Consider the following 17,425-nt stretch of genomic DNA (forward strand, 5'->3'; position numbering starts at 1 on the left):
CCCCCAAGTCAGTACTTAACTAGCCACCTTAGAGTCCTTAACTGGGCATAAAGGATATGACCATGGCACACTAGATAGTTTTCCAAAAACTTAGTTTGACACCTTGATTATCATTAATTAATAAAAATCTTTTATTAAACCGGTTTAAATTTAGTTTAGAATACTTATGAACAGTAACTCGCTAAACCTTGCTCCGATGCCAGCTGTAACAGAACCGCCCAAATTATAAGAGATTAAGCCTAATAGTGACCATTTGCATAGTCAAACCATCTAGCTTAAGCCCATATAATCCCGGTAGTCCGTGAAATCTCGAAGGATTTCAAACCACATATCGTACATACAGCCAAGATCGTAATAAGTTTAGCGGTTACCATCCACAATTACATCCAGTTCAAAAACATCCATCAGATTCATCGGAGTGCTTAAAGTTATTACAAACCAAGTTCACAAGTAGCGGAAGCTTCATAGTTCGAAAATAACACACTCGTACTTAGTCTGATACAGTGCCATAGTTTTGGTCATTCCCACATAAGCAAAAGAGAAGACAGAGTGACCATCGCCCTTGGTCTAGTCATCGCCCATAGCTGGGTACACTACACCACAACACTTTTTTAGGGTTAGACATCTAAAGGTAAATGTTTTTTTAACCGTTGGAGGATCTAACGGTAAAGAAAACCGAGAGAGATCTGAGGATGAAGTCATATGTAGCGAGTTGTTGTCTGACGCTATAATTATTGATCTATATAGTTAGCCGATCTGACGCTGAAACTGGATATAGCGTTGGCCTGTCCGACGCTAAAGAAAATGGGCACCACCTAACTCACGGGCTTGGTGTTGGCGAGCTTGCTTTCTTTGCATTCGCGGGTAAGAAAACCTAGATATTTCTCTCCCCAAATTCCAAATCCAGCCGCCGGCCACTCCGCCTCCATGCTCACGCCGCAGTCTCCCAAATCTCCCCGCGCCGCACTCTCCGAAATCCCGCCCGTGCCGCCCTCTGCCTCTCCACGGTCACCTTCCCTTCCAAATCTCGCGCCGCCCAGCTAGCGTCTCCACACCGCCCGGATCTGTGACCTCCGCAGCGGCCAAGGGCGGAGCACGCGAGGTGAGATTTTTTTCTCTCTTCTTCTTCACTCCCCTCTCCTTCCTCCTCTGCTCCGTCTCGATTTGGGCGCGGCTTCGGGAGACGGCGCGGCACGGCGGGGCGACGGTCCGCTCGGCGGGTGGAGGCTCCGAGGTTGGGGGGAGGGGCGGGGGTTGTTCGACCGGGCTGTTGCGGCGCGGGGTGGGGACACGGGTTCGGTCTCACGTCAGTCCGCTCCCAGAAGGCGACGCCGATGATCCTGGGGTCTCCAAGATCGTGAGGTGCTTCCACGTCCCCCATCTCCTCCTTCTAATCCCTTTCACTTTTCCCTGCTTTGGTAATTGGTATACGTCTGCTTCGGGTGCCTCTCCTCCTTCTAATCCCTTCCTCTTTTCCCTGCTTTGGTAATTGGTATACGTCTGCTGCGGGTGCCTTGCGAGTAGTATGGTTGGATGATAATATACTGTTTTGCTGCTGGTTACCTCAAAAGTTGTCCCCTAAGTTTGGATTTTTGGTTTTGTGGGAAGGAGTAATTTTTGGGGTGAAATTTGATGCCAATTTCACTTCTTCCCAATTGAAAATAGTGAAAGACCCATCTGTACTTCCAGTTTAGTTGCTATGTTGTTGGCTCTCTTTGTTGGTTACTGCAGCAATTGATGCTAATAGACGTTCAACTTTCTAGTCTGTATTATGATTCAATTGAGTTAACACTACCGTGGATGCTGCAATTGATTCAGGACCTCCTGGTCCTGTCTAGAAAAGCTGACAGTTGTGCCTTCCTAATAGTTTGGACATTTATTTTATGCTAGTAGTTTCACCGTGCTATACTTATTCTTTGCTTGGATATGCATCTGTGCCTATCTGAGTAGAAAGGTGGGCTTCTCTCTTGCCCCATATTTGGCAGTTTGGGCCTTTTTCTGTTGAACTTTCAGATGTGTCCTGTGCAGTGCTTTCACATGCTTAGCACTGAAGAATTCATTTTTGAGTGGAAACCATTTATCTCTCTGATTTTAAAGTTAGCATATCGTTTCTGTAGAAGGTACAGTCTATTTGAGAACATTTTAGTTTTTAGATTCGCAGATGAAAATAAATATCTGTGTGAGAGGAAGCAATGTTTTGATGTCTCAGAAAACTTTTGTCAATTACACTGAATGAAACCTAATGCACTTCGAAAAATAATGGGCTTCACTTATGGAAAATAATGCTCAGGGTTATCTTTTATCCATCTTAAAATTTCAGATTGTTTCCTTAAACAAGTTTTTGTTTTTGCTGATCTAACTCTGCGCCTATCTCTCTTTTAATATCTTCTGTGATCATGCTTTCTTCAGTGCAAATAGAATGAATAAGATAAGACTAGTTGGTACTTTCTTCGGTCCAATTTTATAGTTCTCCGTAAACTAGATATATGCTCAACAACTCATCACCACTGTAGGACTTAGTGAGGCCATGATCTCCTGTAATTCTCTGTGGTCTTACTGAAATGTACCATACAATAGGAAACTGCAATATGTAATTCCTCCGAGATAGTAAGTCACCTGAACTAAATGATCAGTTACTGCTCCCCAATTCTGGCTCAGATTGTTTCCTCAAATAGTGCTCCCCAGTTCTTTGGATTTCTCAGTTTATTCTCTTATATTCTTAGACAGTTAAGACACTATTTTCATGAATTATTGTGAGAGGTTTAACCACTGAATTTCTAAGCTATCCAAATCTAAATAGTTCATATATTGTTGATAGCTGTAGGGAGATGTCTCCTATATTGCAAGCTGCTGCACTGAATGTGCTAGTATTTTCTTTTTGAAAGCAACCAGTATGCACTGAATGTGATAGCAGTAGGTTTAACCTCTCGATATATGTATTCATATTTCTTGCAAGGTTATTACAAACATTTGATGATTTGTTGTAGTGCTTGTTCACTGTAAGGCTAGTTTCACTACACCACAACACCACATCGCCGTCAGACATCTGACGCTAAAACTTTTTTTTATTGTTAGATGATCTGACGCTAAAGATGATCAAGAAACTATCTGACGCTAAATCCATATTTGGCGATTGAATGTCTGACGCTATATATATTCATCTATAACGTTGAACTGTCTGACGCTAAAACCATATACACCGTTAGTCTGTCTGACGCCAAAACATATGGGCCCCAACACACACTTTCTCGCGCCCTGCCTTATTCAGCTCCCGCGCTAATTTTGGTCTGGCAGCCCACAAGTTAGAAACCCTAGGCCCTTCTGCCCCCAAATCCCAAATCACTCGCCGCCGCCCCATCCTGATCCCTTCCGACCGCGCCGTCGCTCTCCCTCGTGAGCCCAGCGCCGTCACCCTCCCTTGCGAGCTTGCCCAGCGCCGTCGCCCTCCCTCCCTGCCTCACTCGTACCCCAAAGTCTCCCAGCGCCGTCGCACTCACCCTCGCAAACCCAGAGCTGTCGCCCTCCTCACGAGCCCAGCACTGTCGCCGTCGCGAACCCAGCGCCGTCGCCCTCCCTCGCGAACCCAGCGCTGTCGCGCTCCCTCCCTGCCTCACTCGCACCCCCAAATCTCCCGCCCTCCGTCGGATCCCACCCCACCCAAGTCATGCTCGCTGCTCTCTTGGAGCACGGACAGTGAAGGACGCCCTGGAGCAAGTGATGGCGATGGTGGAGGACGTGCTTCCTTGAGCACTCGACGGTGGAGGACGTGCCCCCCTGAGCTCGCAACGGTGGAGGACGCAACTCCATATCTGACCGTGCCACTGCATCGCTGCTTCTTTTCCTAGTAAGCAACCCATTGGATCGATTGCCTTCACAATGGAATCCGTAAAATAGAATCTATTTAGCTACCCTGAGATCTGAAAATGAGTTTTTTTATTTTGCTGTCCATCCTTCAGTTTGTGTCTGCAAATATAGCTATATAATCTATAACTAAATTAGAGCAGCACCTTAGTCGGTGATGTAGCCTGTGATGCAGCCAACTAAAAAATGTTTCCATTCGGTAGTATCTATTTGGCTGGCTATTCTGAACACTGCATCAGTTTGTGTATGTGAATATAGGTATGATCTATGAACTGAATTGGAACAACACTTTAGTCTATGATGCAGCGAACTAAAAGAATGTGATGTGATGAAGCCACGCACCCACTAAAAAATCAAGTGGACCTTAGTCTGTGATTTGGGATGCAGCCAACTAAAAAATGCAAAAAAAAAATTAATTAGGTAAGCCACCCGCGGCAAGTCGCGGCATTATTCGCGCAAAAATCGCGCGCTTCGCGGCTGGTGGGATTTGAACTCGTGACCTCACTCTCACGCGTACCCTCCTCTACCACTACGCCTCACACTTACTTGTGTCTATAATGGATCCATACTTGATTTATAGTGCAAGTCCACATTATATGTTTTGAGGATTGATGCTCTTGTCCAGGTTTTGAATGGGGCTCATGGATTAATGTTAACATGTAACCAGCCAGTTCCCATATTTTGATGTGAATATTTATCCTTTCCTGTTGTAGTCATTAAATTCGCAGTGGTTGAAATAATTCTGGGAAGCTCTTCATATTGGGTTTAAATTTGCACTGATTGGGATTTCTTTTCCTAGCTTTAGCATGTTTTTCTTTACTAATACCATTCCAAAAATAATCCAGGGTCTATATTTTAAGCCTGAAACTATTCTTTCCAGTGTTACAAGCAAAAAAATAATTTGATTTATTCTTTCCAATTCATTTCAGCTCATTGGTGAAAGTACTGTATGGAGCTAGCGCACTAAACCCAACAAGTGCTCGACATCGTCCTCTTCTCAGTGCTTGCAGCCAATAGAATCTAGTACTGCAGGTACACGCCTCTGCCCTCACAAAGACTCATGGATAAATCATGGATCAATAGTGATGCTAGACACACAAAGTCATACTTACAAGGGGTCAACAGTTTCCTAGCTTTTGCTTTTAGGAATTCAGCGGTAGGGGACAAGATACTATGCCCTTGCAGAAAGTGTGTTAACTCGTTTTGGAGAGACTCGAGTGATATACGGGAGCACTTGATATGTGATGGGTTTCTACAAGGGTACACAACTTGGAACTTACATGGGGAAGCTAGTTCCTCTTATGTGAATACCGACAATGGTGATGGTGTTGATCTTGTGGAAGAGTCTAGTGAAGAGGATGACATCTCTGCATTGCTTAGAGATCTAGCTGGTGGTTTAGATGATAGAGGTGATTTCGAGGACAATAGTTCTGTTGAGCTTCCTAAAGAGCTAGTTAACCTCCAAAAGTTGGTGGAAGCCAATAGTCAAGAATTATTTCCTAATTGCAACAAGTACACTAAACTGCGTTTCCTGATTAGGCTACTTCACATCAAGCTCCTTGGAGGATGGACAGACAAAAGTTTTGACCTTATACTAGATCTATTTAATGATGTCTTACCTGTGGGTTCAACACTACCCAAAAACTACTATGAAACTAAGAAATTGATTAAGTCCATTGGACTTGGGTACATTAGTATTCATGCTTGTGAGAATGATTGCATTCTATACTGGAAGGATCATAAAAAATCTGAATCATGCCCAAAGTGTAAGGTTTCACGTTGGAAATCAGCTAGGAAGAGTCTAGATGGGAAACATGTGTACAAGGTTCCTAAGAAGGTTCTTCGATACTTTCCGATAAAGAAAAGGCTCCAGAGATTGTTTGTATGTTCTAAAACTGCAAGTCTAACAAGATGGCATGATGAGGAGAGAACAAAAGATGATGTTCTTAGGCATCCTGCAGATTCTCCTCTTTGGAAAGACTTTGATCTTAAACATCCTGAGTTTGCTAAGGATAGCAGAAATATACGTCTTGCATTTGCAACTGATGGTTTTAATCCTTATAGAACCCAAAGTATTAGCTATAGCATTTGGCCTGGTATATGTATTCCCTATAATTTTCCACCATCAATGTGCATGAAACAATCAAATTTCATACTCTCTTTGCTAATTCCTGGAAAACATGCTCCTGGTAGTGATATGGATAGTCTACAGGCTGAAATAGCTGAAACGTTAAGCCTTCTAGAGACTACATTCCTTCCCTCCTTTTTTGACATGATGGTACATCTGATGGTTCATCTTCCTGCCCAAGCAAAACTGGCTGGTCCAGTCCATTTCCGTAGCATGTGGCCTGTTGAGAGGCAATTTTTGTGAGTGTAATCAGCGTACATATAAAAATACATACTATTTTTACAACATAATGAGCCTATTATATTTGTATAGGTTTTTTATGCGATTGAAAGGTGATGTTCGTACAAAAAGCCATCCGGAGGGATCAATTATGGAGGGTTCTATGTTTTATGAGAGCCTTACACTATGTGGACACTATTTACACACCCGAGCAATTAGAAATGTTGAAGGGCTGCAAGTTGTAAATTCCACAACCCCTTTCTTTGATAGCAATGGTCGGGGTTTAGTTGGGAAGTGCACAGTGAGTTTAGACCACAAGACTTGGCTGCAAGCACATAGATATGTTTTGTTCAACTATGAACATATAGGGCCTTAATTGGAGTAAGTAATCCATTTAACTTCACACCACATGTTTAGATTCTCTTGCATGGTGACATGATAAATTGATCTTTGCAGAAAGTATGCCCACCATCTATCCTCAATTGGTGTTCGAAACCAGCGAGCTATCAATCGAATGCAGCATGAATGCTTCCATGAGTGGTTTAGGTCGCATGTAAGTAGGAAGAGAACTTAATACCTGGTACATAAGTTGAACTATTTATCTTAATAATAATATTTCTTACTAATCATAGGTGGAAGAAATGTGTGAGGAAGTACCATATGAGGTACAAATCTTAGCCAAGGCACCAATCATGAGTGCACAAAAATACAGTAGCTACACAATAAATGGATTTGATTTTCACACTGAGTCCTATGATGTGGGTAGGTCTGTCCAAAATAGTGGGGTTGCTCTGGTTGCAGAATCCACATGCTTTCAGAGGGGCGATAATGATAATGTCATAATAGGAGCCAAGACTTATTATGGCATTATAAAGGAGATAGTTGAATTGAACTATAACCAGAGAGGAAATATTGTCCTTTTCAAGTGTGATTGGGTTGACAACCGTGTGCGAGGCAAATGGGTTCAAACTGATCAGTTTGGGGTCACCACGGTCAACTTTAAACATTTATTCAATACCGGTGAAAAAGTATCAGATGAGCCTTTCATACTAGCATCACAAGCAGTGCAAGTCTTCTATGTTCCTGAACATGCTGGTTCTGACTGGGTTTCTGTTCATCAGTCCAAGCCAAGAGACTTCTATGATATGGATAATTTGGAGAGTGAGCACCTAGATAATGGTAATGGACTAGTTTTGCCATTGCCTGATCTGAATGCCAAGGTGACTGTAGATGTTATTAATGGGGTTGTACCCGCTATTAGGACAGACATAGATGGTATAATTGTTGAGCCTAAAAAGTAAGAGTTATTTATGCAACATGTGATTGCCTCATTGATTATTTGAAAATTTGTTCCCTTCAATTTCTATTATTTCTGATGCAAGTAAGATTGCTAAATGCTTTGTACTTTTGTAGGAGAAAAAATGTCAAGCGCAAGAGGAAGTAATCGAGATGATGGCATGACTGATTATGAGAGGCAGAACTGGGAAGAAGTTGCAAGAAACAATGAGAAGATGGAATCCCTTCGTCTTCACCAACTACGCACTGAACTCCAGCCTGCCCAACAAAAAAAGAGAGCAAAGGTTAGCCTTGTACAGTGCTCGGACATTTCTAAACTAGTACACATACTTATGGGCTGCTTGGAGTTCCTTCAGATTATGTGCATGCTTGTTCATCCACTGCAAACCAGAATGAACTAAATTTCTAAACTAATACAAATACTAATTGACATTTTCATGTGCACTTTGCTGTAGAGAACTCAAAACCCAAGTGATGCAGCCATAGAACATCGTAATTTGCGACCAAGACCACAAATAAATAATGTTGAGACTGCAAATGAGTAGATTACTAATGATCATGACTATGAATTAGTTGGAGACTTCTTACATAACAATCAAGTATTTCTAAAAAATTATGAGAACATTTGCTGCGATTTCTTGCTACAATTTCTGAGAACATATGCTGAAAAAATTATGTTCCTAATCTGTACTGGTTTGCATAGTGGAAAACAAAAGAGGAATGGAAGAAAAATCACTACATTGAATGACATATTCTCAAGGACAGCTGACATGCCTAAAATTAAAATAACCGCCAATGAACTTGGGCAGCCTATAGGAGACAATTATAGGAAATTTGCTAGTGCTATTGGTTGTCAGGTGAGAAAGAAATTACCAGTTCGATTCAATGATTGGAGGGTTGTTCCGCTGGAAAAGAAGCTTGAAGTTTGGACTGACTTGCAGGTATAGCATTGTCTGTCCTTGTCCAAGTTATCCAATTCATAGCAGGTAGTATAATATGTGCATCAATAGCAACTTAGTGCAATCTGTACATAATCTTTTCCCAATAATTGGTTTTTTTGTAGCAAACTAATGCCCACATACCAATTAATAGCAACTTAGTATAATGTGTACATGATCTGATGTCTCCTTTTCAATGGCAAATTAGGCCTTCTATGATATTGATGAGAATGTGAAGAAATGGTTTATGGATACTGCTGCAAAGAAGTGGAAGGACTACAAGACAAACTTAAAAAAGAAGTTTTTTGATGAAGCATTAACAGATGAACAGCTGAAGGAAAGACTTAAAAATAAATTAAATGATGATGACATCAATGATCTTATTGAGTTTTGGAGGTCTCCTGAATGTCAAGTAAGGAATAGTTTATATGAATCTCTCTTTTCCATTACCAATGAATGTGAAAATCTTAATGATTTCTACCATAGGCTCGCATTGAAAGAGGAAAAGCAAATCGTGCAATGTTGAGGGTTCATCATACATCTGGAAGCGTCAGCTATGCTTGTCGCAGTTATAATTTGGTACAGAATTCTATCATGTTAATCATCCTATGAATTTTTTGGGGGCACTTTCATTGATACATAGTTATAAACCTTGTAGGGTAAAGCACTTGGACGTCCCCCTCGAAGAGATGAAGTGTACATCAATACACATACAAAAAAAATGGAGTTCCTTTAAGGGAGGCAGCATGAATAATTGTAAGTTCACCTCCCCCCCAACAAAAAAAGGAAACTTAGATCTGTTGTTTAGACTTTAGTGATTTACATTTTGCAGGATGAGCTTAAATCCATTATTGAGACTCAACCAGAGTTGAAGGATAGAACAATTCAAGAAGGTGATGCCTTTGCGGCTGTTGCTGGAGCAAAGGAGCCAAGAGGACGTGTTCGTGTTTTGGGTCTAGGACCAACTCCCCAAGAGATTGGTACCCCAGGGCTCAAAGCACTCATGTCAACAAGGATGCAAATGGAAATCTTTTCTCGACAAAAAGCTGAAAGTCGGAACAGAACTCTTGAACAACGAATTGTGGAATTGGAAGAGGAAAGGATAGCACAAAGGACCAATGTTGAAGTCCTATCACAACACGGCTCTAATTCACGACAGTACGCGGTAAAGAACTCAAGCTAGATTATCTCTTTTACATGTCTCAGTGTGCAAATAAGTTTCTCTAGTAGCAGCCAATGAATATTATTGTTTTGATCTTGTGTAGAGTCCAACACCTGAAGGACCTATTGATGAGGCACATAATGCCCCTCGTCATGAAGATTATGATAATTATGTAGAGGATGAAGAGTATGATCAGTATAGAGAGGAGGATGATAACCTACTCCCCAATAGGCATGCTGCACGCGAAGAGGATGATAACCTACTCCCCAATAGGCATGCTGCACGCGAAGAGGATGAGAACTTGCTCCCCCATAGGCATGCTGCAGCTCGACCAGCTATGAACTTGACAATAGGAACAGATGTTCGCCCTTGCTTTGCAAATGGCAAACGTGTAATGTTACCATGCAGCTGCAATGTTTCTCTTTGTGATTTCAAAATATGTTCCATGCTATATAGTTCTCATGATTGCATCATTCATTTCAGGATGCAACGGAAGAGAGCTTGCTGCCCCCTATGCCTCGATCAACTGTTAACATGAATACACATGTACTCTTGCAATTCTACAGCAATGCTTCTTTGTGATTCTGAACATATTGCATGATTTGCATCTCTCATGAGTGTATCTTTACTTCAGGTCGGAACTAATGCGAGCTTGCTACCCCAGAGACATGATGCAACCCATTCACCTATAAACAGGACAACTACACCAACAAATGATGGTCCTCCTCGTTTTTCTCATGATGAGCTTGTAATTTTCTTGTCTTCCTGCATTATTTTTTGGTTTCATATAACTTCCTTGCTTTAAATATCTTATGGGTGTATTATTTATTTCAGGTTGGAAAGGATGTGATACTATTTGCTATATTCAGATGCGAGTCAGCTGTGGCTAGGGGAACAGTTACTTCAACTAATCCAAAGACCATGGTAGGAGGTCAACCTCTTGGGAATGAATATTGTGAAGTAGTTGTTAATGTTGTGATGAAAAGGGATGCTATACTGCCTCGGCCTTATGGTGGGATTGAGACTATGGCTAGTGCTCTTAAGATGACAATTGCATGGCCCTACAATAAAGTAATAAATTATACTTGACATAATTTTCATTTTTCTTTGATCTCTGATGCATGACCAATGTTGCTAATTAAACCTATCTATGATAGATCAAGGAATGCAGGAAGAAGGCACCTGAACCTCCCAAGGGCACTACACGTAAGTCCCAACATTTGTACAAACCTAGTGACATCTGTCAGAGATAATTGATAGATACAACAATGACTTGTAGCTGAAATAGAAAACCTGCAGCAGGAGAAATTAAAATTACCACTATATTTTTTTCTCCTAAGTGGAAGCGATAATGGTGGCTTGTAAGCTGTTTTTTTCCAAACAGTAATAATCGACTAAATACAGAAGTCTAGAATGTGCTATCTGATTAGGCAGATCTGATTAGAAATTCATACTAACGACATGAATTAGTGCAAATATCATGCGTGCTAGCTTGGAAGGCATGTCTATGTCAAGCATGCTTTGATCAGTTTGAAAAACATAAAAGTGTTGAACTGTAAGGACGAAGGTAGTATGCTGATACTCATTCTATTTAGTATTCAATTTGAGTCAAATTGAAAAAATCAATTGTTGCTCGGAATATATCTTTAATCAAGCCTAAGAAGAGTTGTTGTGATGTGATATTGCTGATGGTTAAAACTTAATTGAAAGTTAAATTGATTAGAGGCATTTGTTTCAGTTAGGCGGAAATGAGGTCTACTGCTTTAGTACTTCAGTTCTACACATAGCTTGTCTACACCTAGCTGATTACATGGTTGCTCCTCTATATTTCAGGAAGTGCTGGGCAGATGCCTTTGTCTTGACTTTTTGGAAAATGATTCATGTGCTATAATTTTGGTAAGTCATTCCTTTTGTTTTTTTCGGTTCCTAGAAATGATTTTGTGCTCAAACCTTAGGCTGTGAAACAAAAAGTACTAGTATTGCTTGATGAGATCTGCACAATTGTGGCATAGGAAACCATGTAACATTCAGGTTGAGTTTCTAGAAAAAAATTGCGTACACTTGACTAATCTGGATAATGACTGATCTGTATAACAGCAATATATGTGTAAACTTGACTGATCTGTATAAAAACTTCACACAATTTCTCTACTTGCCTAATTACAAGGTTGTGATAATTTTCAGGAAGTGTTGGGCACAAGTGTTTGCTTGAGTTTATGGAAGGTGGCTGTACACATAACCTGGTGGATGTAATATGTGTTGGCAAGCCATTGCTTTTGGCTTTTGATTTCTTAGAAATGAATGTGTGCCCAAACCTTTTGGTGCTTGCTGGGAGAATTAATATTGCTTGTCGGGAGTACATTCATGTAACCATTTGGTGCTTGACTTTGGATGATTCAAACACTGTGTAAGACAATATTATATGTTATATGTATTGACCTTCACGAATTCATGTACATGTTTGTGTATCTTTATGTGATGTGATGAGATATGATACGTGTTAAATGTATTGTAATTGTATTTATTTATTTTGTTAGCACATTTATATTGTCCTGTTGAACAGTCTGACGCTATAAATAGATGTCAGGAGACCGTCTGACGGTAAATATGTTGTCTGACGCTAAAAGTTATCAACACTCTATCTGACGCTATATATATTCAGGCCAATGGACTGTCTGACGCTATAAGTGCTGTGTGACGCTAAAGATCTTTAGCGTCAGCACTTACAGCGTCTGCAGCAGTCTGACGGTATAAGTTTTTGGCGTCAGATCATCTGACTCTGTAGCCGCTTTTAGCGTCAGATTGTCTGGCGTGAATCTCGGTGTTGTGGTGTAGTGTTTGTTTTTTATCTTATCTTAACAAGGCTGGAAACAGGAAGTGTTACACAGGGGAAATTTTTCTTCCTTTTTGTTTGTGTAATGACAGTCAAGAGTTAATTAAGTTTCCTTTGATTCAGGGAGCTGAAGGTATGAAAGGAAGCAAGGTTGCAGTATGTTTTAGCATGTGGTTTGAAGACCAACAAAGATATTTAATTTTGCTATAGCCTAGTTTGTAACTTTGTATAAAAATGCTCTATTAAACTGTAGATGAGATGAGCCTTCAGATTTAGATCATCCAATATTTTCCAATGATGGCTCGTTTGGCAATGCGTGGTTTGAAGTGGAACAGTTCTGTTTTTCTCATTCAGATTGCCTGGAACAGTTCTGCAAAGGCATCTTCTTATTCAGATAAAAGCAATAATTCTTATATTAGGTTTACTGTTGTCAGTCTTTTAAAATTTCATTTTCGTTCCAACATCAGTGTACACATTGTGATAATTCAGTTTGTATTATTAGGTTTGTATAGACATGGAGCACCCTTTTGCTTATTTGCAGTATGGGGCTCATAGATGTGCAGCAAGCCGGCAACCTTGACCCTATTGTTCCCTGATCACAATTCTGAATCCCATATTTTAGTTTTTTTTTTCTATTTATATTTTATTTTAAGACAACTTTTCAAGTGACTGAAAGACATGTATTTTTTTGGGTACAGTTATATCTTGCACTGATTTTTTTTAATTATACTTATTTTTATACTATTTTTCTAGCAAATTTGTGTAACTCAGCATGCAACATAGACAGCAACGGTAGTTTGAGCAGAAGCGGAACGAACAAATTTGTGTGTATCTATTGTAGCAATTCGTAGGCTGCATCACACTTGCAGCTGTGTGCATCTTTTTTATCTAGCTACTGTAGCTACTGAAGAAATCAATTTCGATGCTTTCTGAACATGCTTACATTCACTTATAGTTGATTACATGCAGCATGTTTAAGTTCAAGAGATCATATTACCAAAGTTTGATATATTCAGTTTTTTTAAGAGATTGTTGTTTTCCAGTGTTACAAGCATGCATAATTGATTTATTCTTTCTGATTTATTTCAGCTCCCTACGTTAAAGTATTGTGGAGTTGGGCCACTAAACCCAACAGAGTTCCAGATCTGCTGCATCAACGCCATCCTGATCTCATTGCTTGCAGCCAACAGATTCAAGTATTGCAGGTATACTCTCAGTCCCCACAAAGGCTCATGGATAAATCATGGATCCAGGCACACAAAGGAATACATACAAGGGGTCAACAGTTTCCTAACTTTTGCATTTAGAAATTCAGCAGTAGGGGAGAAGATTCTACGCCCTTGTAGAAAGTGTGTTAACTTATTTTGGAGAGACTCAAGTGATATACGTGAGCACTTGATATGTGATGGGTTTCTACAAGGTTACACAACTTGGAACTTGCACGGGGAAGCCAGTTCCTCTTATGTGAATACCAATAATGGTGGTGGTGTTGACCTCGTGGAAGAGTCAAGTGAAGAGGATGACATATCTGCATTACTTAGAGACCTAGCCTGTGGTTTAGATGATAGAGGGGAATTAGAAGACAACAGTCCTGAGCTTCCTAAAGAACTAATTGACCTCCAAAAGTTGCTAGAAGCCAATAGTCAAGAATTATTTCCTAATTGCAAGAAGTACACTAAATTGCGTTTCCAGATTAGGCTTCTTCACATCAAGCTCCTTGGAGGATGGACTGATAGAAGTTTTGACCTTGCACTAGATCTATTTAATGATGTCTTACCTGGGGATTCAACACTACCCAAAAACTACTATGAAACCAAGAAATTGATTAAGTCCATAGGATTTGGGTACACTAGTATTGATGCCTGTGATAATGATTGCATTCTATATTGGAAGGAACATGAAAAGTTTGAATCATGTCCAAAGTGTAAGGCTTCACGATGGAAATCAGTTAGGAAGAGTCTAGATGGGAAACATGTGTACAAGGTTCCTAAGAAGGTACTTCGATACTTTCCGATAAAGAAAAGGCTCCAAAGATTGTTTTATGTTCTAAAACAGCTGCTCTAACAAGATGGCATGATGAGGAGAGAACCAGAGATGATGTTCTTAGGCATCTTGCTGATTCTCCTCTATGAAAAGACTTTGATCTTAAAAATCCTGAGTTTGCTAAGGATAGCAGAAATATACGTCTTGCATTTGCCACTGATGGTTTTAATCCTTATAGAACCCAAACTATTTGCTATAGCATTTGGCCTGGTATATGTATTCCCTACAATTTTCCACCATCAATGTGCATGAAGCAGTCAAATTTCATACTCTCTTTCCTAATTATTGGAAGAAAGGCTCCTGGTAGTGAAATGGATGTTTTTCTCGAGCCATTTGTGAATGATATGGTAGATATGTTTGTCACTGGGGTTTGGACTTATGATGCATCAAAGAGAGAGTGGTTCCATTTAAAGGCAGCAGTGTTGTGGACTATTACAGACTTGCCCGGTCTAGGCTATGTATCAGGTTGTGTCACCGCTGGTGAAGGGGCATGTCCTGATTGCCACTCATATACTTGTTCATATTCACTAAAAAAGGGGAGCAAGACTTGCTATATGGGCCATCGTATGTTTTTGGATGAAAACCACCCATTTAGGTTTGATGTTGATAAGTTTGGTTCAACTGAATTTAGGAAGGCACCTACTCCACTCTCTAGGGAGGAAGTGTTGGAGTGCACTAAAGATATTATTACCGTTTTTGGCAAGGATCCATCTGGAAAGAAACCTTCAAGGAAGAAACGCAAGGAAGGGGAGCCAGTAGTCGTTTTTAAAAGGAGGTCTATTTGGTTTAAACTTCCCTATTGGAAAGATTTGATGCTGCGACATAATTTTGATGTCATGCACATAGTGAAAAATGTGTATGAGAACTTTGTTAATACATTCTTGGGTACTGAAGGAAAATCTAAGGATAATCTGAATTCTCGCTTAGACCTTCAAGCTTTAGGTATTAGAAGTGATCTTCACCCTGTTGATGTTGAAGACCAATTTTATTTACCACCAGCACCATATACATTTAGTCTCGATGATAAAAAATTATTTTGTGAAATACTGAAAGGGGTAAAGTTTCCTGCTGGCCATGCATCTGATATACGTCATAATGTTCATGTCAATGAGAGAAAGGTGTTTGGGCTTAAGAGTCATGAATGCCACATTGTTCTACAAGAGTTACTACTGCTTGCTGTGAGGAAAGTATTGCCGGAAGTAGTTAGTGCTGCAGTGATACGTGTTAGTCATTTCTTCAAGAAAATTTGTGCTCCTGTTGTCCGCAAAAGTGATATGGATAGTCTAGAGGCTGAAATAGCTAAAACCTTAAGCCTTTTGGTGACTATATTCCTTCCCTCTTTTTTTGACATGATGGTACATCTGATGGTCCATCTTCCTGCCCAAGCAAGAGTGGCCGGTCCAGTACATTTCCGTAGCATGTAGCCTGTTGAGAGGTAATTTCTGTGAGCCTATTGCAACATACCTATAAAAAATAACATACTATTTTACAACATAATGGGCTTATTATATATGTCCTAGGTTTTTGATGAGATTGAAATGTGATGTTCGTACAAGAAGCCATCCGGAGGGATCGATAATGGAGGGTTCTATGTTTTATGATAGCCTTACACTATGTGGACACTATTTACATAGCCAAGTCCCTAGAAATATTCAAGGGCTACAATCTGAAAATTCCACAACCCCTTTCTTTGAGCACATTGGACGGGGTTTAGCTGGGAAGTGCACAGTGGGTTTAGACCAAAAAACTTGGCTGCAAGCACACAGATATGTTTTGTTCAACTATCCAAATATAGGGTCTTACCTGCAGTAAGTTCTTAGTTTCACTTCACACCACATTATGTTTTACATTCTCTTGCACAGTAAGATAATAGATTCACCTTTGCAGAAAGCATGCTCACTATCTATCCTCACTTGGTGTTCGAAACCAACGAGCTATCAACCGAATGCAACATGAATGCTTCCATGAGTGGTTTAGTTTGCATGTAAGTAGGAAGCTGAACTTATGGCATGCTATCTAAGTTGAACTTCTCATTACCTTAATAAATAACATTTCTTACTAAAGATAGGTGGAAGAAACGTGTGAGGAAGTACCAGATGAGATACAAATCTTAGCCAAGGCGCCAATCATGAGTGCACAGAAATATAGTAGCTACAGAATAAATGGATTTGATTTTCACACTGAGTCATATGATGTGGGTAGGCCTATCCAAAATAGTGGGGTTGCTCTGGTCTCAGAATCCACATGCTTTGAGAGGGGCAATAATGATAATGCCATAATAGGTAGTGAAACTTATTATGGCATTATAAAGGAGATAGTTGAATTGAACTATAACCATAAAGGAAATGTTGTTCTTTTCGAGTGTGATTGGGTTGACAACCGTGTGCAAATGGGTTAAAACCGATCAGTTCGGGGTCACTACTGTCAACTTTAAACATTTATTCAATACTGGTGAAAAAGTATAGATGAGCCTTTCATACTAGCATCACAAGCAGTGCAAGTCTTCTATGTTCCTGAACATGCTGGTTCTGAGTGGGTTTCAGTGCATCAGTCCAAACCAAGAAACTTCTATGATATGGATAATTTGGAGAGTGAGCACCTAGATACTGGTAATGGACAAGTTCGGCCATTGCCTGACCTAAATGCTAATGTGATTGTGGATGTTATTAATGGGGTTGTCCCCGCTACTAGGACAGACATAGATGGTATAATAGTTGCGCCTAAAAAGTAAGTGTTATTTATGCAGTATATGATTGCCACATTGATTACTTGAAAAATTTTTGTTCCCTTCATATTGTATTATTTGTTATACAAGGAAAAAATTGCTAATTCCTCTGTACCTTTTTAGGAGACAAAATGCCAAGTGCAAGACGAAATAGAGATGATGACATGTCTAAGTATGAAAAGCTGAAATGGGAACGAGTTGAAAGAAACAATGAGGTGAT

General features: G+C 40.1%; 2 long non-coding RNA genes across 2 annotated transcripts; both read left to right on the forward strand.

The window, feature by feature from the left end:
* Window positions 1,326–12,971, forward strand: LOC110435502. Its single transcript, XR_002453208.1, has 2 exons — window positions 1,326–1,362; window positions 12,561–12,971. It is a non-coding gene; the product is annotated as an uncharacterized LOC110435502 (long non-coding RNA).
* Window positions 10,584–12,052, forward strand: LOC110435503. Its single transcript, XR_002453209.1, has 4 exons — window positions 10,584–10,675; window positions 10,762–10,810; window positions 11,438–11,500; window positions 11,789–12,052. It is a non-coding gene; the product is annotated as an uncharacterized LOC110435503 (long non-coding RNA).

The sequence above is a fragment of the Sorghum bicolor genome, chromosome 5, assembly GCF_000003195.3.
Source record: "Sorghum bicolor cultivar BTx623 chromosome 5, Sorghum_bicolor_NCBIv3, whole genome shotgun sequence".
Classification (NCBI taxonomy): domain Eukaryota; kingdom Viridiplantae; phylum Streptophyta; class Magnoliopsida; order Poales; family Poaceae; genus Sorghum; species Sorghum bicolor.